This window comes from Hyperoodon ampullatus, assembly GCF_949752795.1.
Source record: "Hyperoodon ampullatus genome assembly, chromosome: 13".
NCBI lineage: Eukaryota > Metazoa > Chordata > Mammalia > Artiodactyla > Ziphiidae > Hyperoodon > Hyperoodon ampullatus.
The window spans coordinates 78,909,263-78,917,041 of NC_136926.1; the positions used below are offsets into that span (position 1 = coordinate 78,909,263).

General features: G+C 39.0%; 1 pseudogene across 1 annotated transcript; it reads right to left on the reverse strand.

The window, feature by feature from the left end:
- Nucleotides 1–4,553: 4,553 nt before the first annotated feature.
- LOC307061933 (large ribosomal subunit protein uL4-like) lies at nt 4,554–5,847 on the reverse strand (annotated as a pseudogene). The gene has a single exon. The product of its transcript is annotated as a large ribosomal subunit protein uL4-like (transcript).
- Between the last annotated feature and the right edge of the window lie 1,932 nt (nt 5,848–7,779).

Genomic DNA, 7,779 nt, shown 5'->3' on the forward strand with positions numbered 1-7,779 from the left:
AGCAACAGTGGTCCAGGAAAATGAGAGGTCTTGTTGTGAACAGTAAGGTTGTTGCCAAAGTCTTCACTTTGTGGGTGGAGGCTTTCAGGTCAGTAGATGACACCAGTGGAGTGCAGAAGGTGAACTACTGGAACTTATGACACCCAAAAGAGAAGATTTTAGCACAGGGTGAAACGGTCATCTGTTAGAAGGGTTAATGTGGGTTCTAGAGATGACTAGGAGAATTCATCAATATGTCAGAGGGAGAGTGATGAGAAAGAGGATAGAGTGTAAAAATAGGGAGGATATTAGAATAGAATAGAAGACAGTCAGCTGGAACAGTCAGGGTAAGCCCAAAGTAGAAGAACAAAGCAAACCTGTTGTTAAATCAGAATTTGGGGCTATTCGATTATATCTCAGTAAGGATATTTCCTGGCTGGCTCTGAAGGAGAATTTTTCCTCAGATAAGCTGGCACTGTCACACTAATCTTTTAACATCATACATATGGCTCTTCTCAAGGGCAGAAGTACTCTTAGGTAACGTCTCTTAGATAGCCAAGATGAACTACTTAAGTCTGAGAGGCTTTATCAAGGCAACTCTCTCCTAGAATTCACAGTATATTTATTATCCTTGATGTCACTTTTCATATTACCTCTTTCAGAAGCTTCTTTAAAGGGATAAAGGAGCCCCCAGATGAGTCCTGGGTCTCGAAAGAGTTTGTCTTTAAAGGGGAATCTTAATATTTAAAACTCTAAGGCAAGAAAGAAGAAAAGTCAGTATTTGTGTGGGAATATTTTGTTTATTTGCCTAAAAAGACTGAAGTAATTGCAAAAGTAATCTTAAATTATTCATTCAACTTGGTCATCATTCAATATTCATTCAACAAACATTTGCTGAATTTTAGATAGTTATCAGGCACGCTACCATGTTTCACAGTGATGAAAAAGATAAAATCATCCCAAAGAGATTCAAATTAAAGCAGGAGACTGACAGTTAACTAGGGAATTAAAATAGAATGTGGAGGGACTGTCAAGGGCCCTCCCTGACTTGTGGGTGGTAGGTTGGTAGAGATAGAACGTTATCTCAGTCAACATATAGCTATCCCCCAAGTAACCAACACTGCAGAGCATTTACTGAGTATGAGAACATAGAAGAGAGCACCATATGACACATCAGTACAGCGCAACTGCCTGATGTTCCTTTCCAACATCTGTTTTAATTTTCCCTAAAAAATTTCATCTTCCTGTACTAATCATCACAACTTTGCCTCTCAAAAATTTCAGATTCTCTCCTCTCTCATCCACATACCTTCTCAAAATCCAGTCGTGCTTACATTCCTCTCTGCAAGACAATGCTCAGCTAAGAGAAGTAGTTCCCAAACCTGGCTGCACAGTAGAATCACCTGGGGAACTTTTGCAATGCTCTCTGGCCAATTAAATCATCATCTTTTCGGGTGGGATTCAGGCATCAACATGTTTTTTTACAGTTCCCCAGGTGCTTCCAATGTTTTGGCAAGGTTGAAAACCACTGCCTTACAGTGTTCAGCAAACCCAAACCTGGTCTTAATTCAAACCATGTCTTGTGGTCTTGTGCCTCGAGCACGACCTCTATAAAGAGCATAAAGTCATGGATCCTCCCAAACAATCCAGGTCAAACGCGGTGGTGTTCTGAATGCAAATTAAGACAGAGAATCGGGCAGGTTTGAGACTGAGTGGAATCAAAGCTGATCCTGCAGTTTCCGGTCTGGGCAGCGGTGCAGAATGTAAGTGCAGCTAATTACATATAATTCATAATATGTTTGTAATAACTAAGGGTCACTGGAGTACCTAACATGAATGCAACCAGGTTGTTTTAGAAATTTAGGGGTTCTTTTTTAAATAAGAATGCGATTAACTATATTATTTTTGAAATGAAAGCAATCAGTCCATGTGATGCTAAGGAAGTCTTAACTCTAATGGAGAATGTTTCTAGATGACGGTATTCAAATTAAGAGAATATTACACAGGAATATGCTTAATTTGGGGTGAGATTAAGATTAGACTCTGGAATAGACAAGTCATGGTATTTTTTAAAAGATATCTTTTTTTCTTTTTTTTGCATTAACCCCCACATTCTTTGAACCATTGAATCTTCAAATCTCAGTAGTATTCTAAAAGGAATAATGCTTTCCCCCAAGCGTATTCATATGGGAGCTTTAAACAAAAGCAAAAGAAAAGTAACTATTATTTTGTAATGGAGGAGGCCTGAATGAGTTCCACCCTTCAATCAGAGTCCTGCCAGCGTTCAGTAACACAAAACATGTTCCTCAAACTTCCTCACACTATAATTTTATGTACTTTTCTTTATAATTCCCCAAGATGTCTTAGAATTTCCACCATTTTTACATATCTTTTATGCAATTCTTACCAGTAAAGTTGTAAAATAAAGCCACTCTTATCCTTCTATCCATTTAGGATTTTTGCACCCAGGGCATAAATATAGTGCTGTGAGTTTGGTTTTAGCAAACAATGTACGTGTCATAACTTATAATTCTTTCCTGGCTTTGGTTTGACATTAAAATAGGAGAAATGGCATAGTCAGAGCTCCGTTACCTTTTATACCAGACATGCAGCGTTCTCCAAGATGAATGACTGGGTTACATTCTGATTATTAAAGTGAGTGAGGTTTATTACTCTGTTCAAAAAAAGTGTATTTAATAGCATTTTCATTATATTCAAATCATTTCCAGAGTTATACACTTAAAAAGTAAATGAAGTGTAGTTCTGTAGAGAATTACTCCTGTGTGAATTCAGGCAAAGTAAGAATAGTATATTATTCTTAATGGAAAATTCTGAATACATATTTGAGCTATAAATACATGTAAAGATGAATGATATGTTTTCCAAGGGTATTTTACTGTGAAGTTAAAGGTGATTAAGGCAAAAATGTATTAAGAAGTCTGAAAATTTCTTTTGGAAAATGGGTGGCATGCTCTTCAGTTCCTGCAGCCTTATTGCGGTCCATCCCTCAAGTCGCTACATTTGCTCCACGCTACACCTGCTTTATGTGTGTCTTGATGTTCACGTGCTGAATGATGCTATTTCTCCTACTTCCCTGGGGAGGCATGAGTCCTTTCTGCTTCCAGGAAGAGCTCTGCATACATGTCTATGCATAATATTTTCTCTTACTTCTCACCCTTGTTCTTTGGGATTAGGCAAAATCCTTCCAGGTAACCAGCCTGAATAAGCCTGGTAATCAGGTAATATAAAGTATTAAGTCTCAATAAAAGCTGGGAGAAAAAAGTTAAAAATACAATGTAAATAATAAAAAGAATAGAAGATAATGAGAGAGAAAAGTTGTTTTACTATCTCCACAACATAAATTATGATTTTGATCATCCAAAGGTGGGAATGATATGAAAGGGGAGTTAATTTTGTAGATTTAAATAAAGGGATGGTCAAAAGTTAAGGGAGACGCAAGAGGGAGGAGATATGGGGGTAAATGTATATGTATAGCTGATTCACTTTGTTGTACAGCAGAAACTAACACACCATTGTAAAGCAATTATACTCCAATAAAGATGTTAAAAAAAAGTTAACCTAAATTAACAAACCATGTATAATTTTCCAATTATTACAATTTAAAAGTCACCTTTATTCATAATTAAGGAATAGGTAAAAGGACTAATGAAATAACATTTTACTCGATTACTTAATATCCAGTGGCAGAGTGTGTTGCTCTGTCTTATCCGTCGAGTCCTTCTGCATTGAATTAGGACAGCACATTTGTAAGTAAATCTCAGTTTATAGACTTATATGGTAACTTCAGTTTTTTTCATTCTGGTTTCTTGCATCAGTCACGTTAACCTGTATTGATTTATAATCTGGAAGAAATTAGATCAGGCCACATAGAAGCAAGGCTGTTGGTCAGAAAACAAACCAACAAAAGAATTGAAAATGTGACCCACAACACAATTATTTAAAACAGCACTGCCCTCTACCACTAGCTGTTTATAACTGTGAAACCCGCAAGGCTATAGAAGCTGAGTCTCTTAAGAAAGCTCATTGCATTCTTTACTTTGAAAAGAGACTCTATTATAGAATTGAGCCTGATGTACAAGGTGGTAAACACATATTTGGCCAAGGAAAAATATTTACAGTAAAATAGTACCTGTCAGGATTCAGTATTTAACGAACACATTGAAATTAAGATGTATTTAAAGTTTTCAGTTAAAAATTTAACAAACACATCATCTAAAATAACTTCAGCTTTGTGTTAGTTTTTTCTTTAAGTTTTAAACCAATTTTTTTTCACTTTTTTTAATTGCGGTATAATTGACCTATAACATTATATTAGTTTCAGGTGTACAAATAATGATTTGCTATTTGTATACATGGTGAAATGATCACCACAATATGTCTAGTTGACATCTGTCATCATACGTAGTTACAAAATTTGTTTTTCTGGCGTGAGAACTTTTAAGATCTACTCTTTTTTTTTTTTTTTCATGTTTCTTACTTCTCTTTGATCAGGTCTTTATTCAAAATTAGCTGTCCGAAATGATTTGACCTTTACTGAATAAACAAATTTAAGTTTATGCAGCAGCCTTCTTTTCCTCTGTAGTGGGTTTCTTTTCTGCAGGCTTCTTTTTAGCAGGCTTCTTTTCAGCTGCTTGTTTCTGGGTCACTGGGGACTTTTTTCCCACCAAAGCCTTCTTTTGCTTCTTCAGCTTCTTAACGCAAACAGCCTTCTTTACTTTCTTTCCCACCACAGTCTTCTTGCCTGGAATCCCCTTCTCATCTGATTTGGCTTCTATTGTTGCTGCTGCCCTATCCATCTGGATTTTGTGGTTCTTGGCCTGGCGAAGAATGGTGTTCCGGTGCATGGTCTTTGCATATGGCTTTAGCTTCAACATGATTCTCAGGTTTTTCAGTGGATTCTTCTTCAGGACTCTGCAATGAATCTTCTTGCATGGTGCTCGGAGGGCTCTTTGGATCTCTGGGCTTTTCAAGATTCTGCTAAGGTCTGTATTGAGCATCTCGTGCATGGGGAACTTGTAGTTACTCTTGAGGGGAGCAGCTTTACGCCAAGTGCCATACAGCTCCTCTAACTTGCGGAAAGCACTTTCAGTCCAGATGCAGAAACGTCCCACATGCCCCCCAGGAGCAAGTTTCAAAATGTTCAGTTTGCTTATATTAAGCAGAGTAATTCCAGGGATGTTTCTGAAGGCCTTGATGATACCACTGTTCTCATTATAGATGATGCAGGGTCCCCTGCGCTGGATACGGTGACGGTTTCTCACTTTGCCTTTGCCAGCTGTCATTCGCTGCCAGCCGTAGACCTTTTTGATATCATTCCTGGCCTTAAGGTTCTTCCGAAGCAAAACAGCCTCCTTGGTCTTCTTGTAGCCTTCAACTTTATCTTCAACTACCAAAGGAAGTTCAGGAACTTCCTCTATACGATGACCTTTAGACGTGGCCAGCGCTGGTAAAGCTGAGGCAGCCAGCGCAGAGCAGATGACATGTCGCTTCTGCACTGTATTCAGTCTGCGGTGCCAATGTCGCCAGGTCTTGCTTGGCACAAATATGCGGCCCCCACGACACATATTTCCCAAAGCACCCTGGCCAGAACAGTGAGTGCCGCCACCTCGAACCCTGGGAATTCAAGCCACAGGCCTGCCAGTACCCCAAGACTCAGCACTGGCTTGATGACCTGCTAATTCACTGACAGCATAGGGCTGTCTGTTATTTTTGCGCAAGGTTGGTGTGAACAAAGTTCACAATATCTGGTCGAATGGGAGTCTTGAACATAGCAGGCAAAGTGACATTTTTGCCAGATGACTCCCCCTTTTCAGAGTCCACTGATATCAGTGGACGAGCACACGCCATGGCGGGAGAGGAGAAGGCCACGCTCCCCTCAACCCGGCGGCTCCCACAGGAAAAGCAAAATCTACCCTTCTAACAACTTCCAAATATGCAATTCGATGTTATTAACTATAGTCACTATGCTTTACCTTATATCTCCATAATTTTTTTTTTTTTTCGGTACATGGGCCTCTCACTGTTGTGGCCTCTCCCGTTGCGGAGCACAGGCTCCGGACGCGCAGGCTCAGCGGCCATGGCTCACAGGCCCAGCCGCTCCGCGGCATGTGGGATCTTCCCGGACCGGGGCACGAACCCATGTCCCCTGCATCGGCAGGCGGACTCTCAACCACTGCGCCACCAGGGAAGCCCAAGACCTTGTGAATTTTAGAAAAGGAACACTATTCAAAAGATGTGGCAGCATATTATACAAAGTAAATACAGTTACTAAAATGATTTAGCATGCCGCAGTAAGTTCCATTTGAATTTTGACAATATATTCTTCTGGTTGTCCAGTTGTACAAAGAAGCTGAAATCAATGCTGAATTTTACATCTCCTTCCTCCCAATGCCCAATTTATCCAATAGAACAATATGGCACTTTAAAAAAGTGCATCAGTACTCCTAATCCACCAGGGTTTAATACATCATTTGTGCTGTGCAATGCATAATTCCCTGGTGTTGTAAAAAGTTAATGCTCTTACAAAAAAGTCCCCAACTCTCATGGAAGGAATTTATGTATGGGTATTCTCTGCTTTTCAAAAGTTCGCTATACACCATTTCACTTTCACAAAAAACCTACATTAGTACATTAGTACCTGTTTTTGATAATCAAAAGAAATCCGAAGAGGATTTTTGTTTTTACAAAAAATGGTGAAAAGTGAAAATAACATTCAGGGTTTGTCTTGTAGCAGCTGATGTAGAGGCAGCATGCACCCCAAACCGTGAGAGTGGCACCTCCAATCTCCTTCCCAGGGAACCACACTTAGCATCAAGCCACCATAGCTTCGAACTGCATCTGTGAGCATCTGTGCTGTATCTTGATTTATTTTATGCCTCCTAGCAAGATGTGTCCTTAGGTAATTGCTTTTTGCTTTATGCCATTTTGGCTTCTAAAAGGCTTCATAGATACGCTCTACTTTAGGATAGTGGGGAAACCTGTACTTGGGAAATCAAGGTGAATAAGATTTTAGTTATATCATTGAGCTATGCTTTTTGGGTTTAATAAGTACAAAACCTAGAAAATAGGGGTCAGTTCTTTATGGTATCTCATCTAATGTTAAAAACCATGTGGAGGACTGGATCTGTGTCGCATTTCATGCTGTGCCCCCTGGGAGGATGGGGCCCAATTCAGTTTCAGTGGAGTCAGTTGAAACTTTCTGTGGAAAACCTTCAACCTAGTTAAAAGATTAACTCTCAAGTAAAAAATAAATAAATAAATACATAAAATAAATATATATGTATATATATCTGAAACATTCTCTGATTAGAAGCCATGTGAATCTCAGTAATAGTGTAAGTACAACTTAAACTAAAAAATCTGTTTCTTCCTTTTCCTCTGTTGAGCCCCTAGTCCCTACCTAACCCCCAGTTTACATTTTAAGACCCTTCTTCCCTAGCAAAGATCCCACAAATAATAATTAGTCCGGTGTATTAATTGGTGAAATTAGTCAGGCTCTTTTTCAGTAAACCAGAACATGTTCTCATCCATTCATATCTCCCTATTGTTCAAATTAGTTGCCTTGGAAATTTAAAGCACCTAATATACTCCACGAAGATAATCATAATCTCCACTTCCATCGTGGTTATCAATGACCAAGATGGGCTTAACTGTTCCTTTATCTTAACTAACTTTCGACAGGTTTCTTCCTGAGGATAGGCCCCGACCTCCCTTAGAAAATTTCGTTTAGAACAATTGTGATTGTAAATTCTTTCTCTGCCCCTTTGAGATGGAAATCTT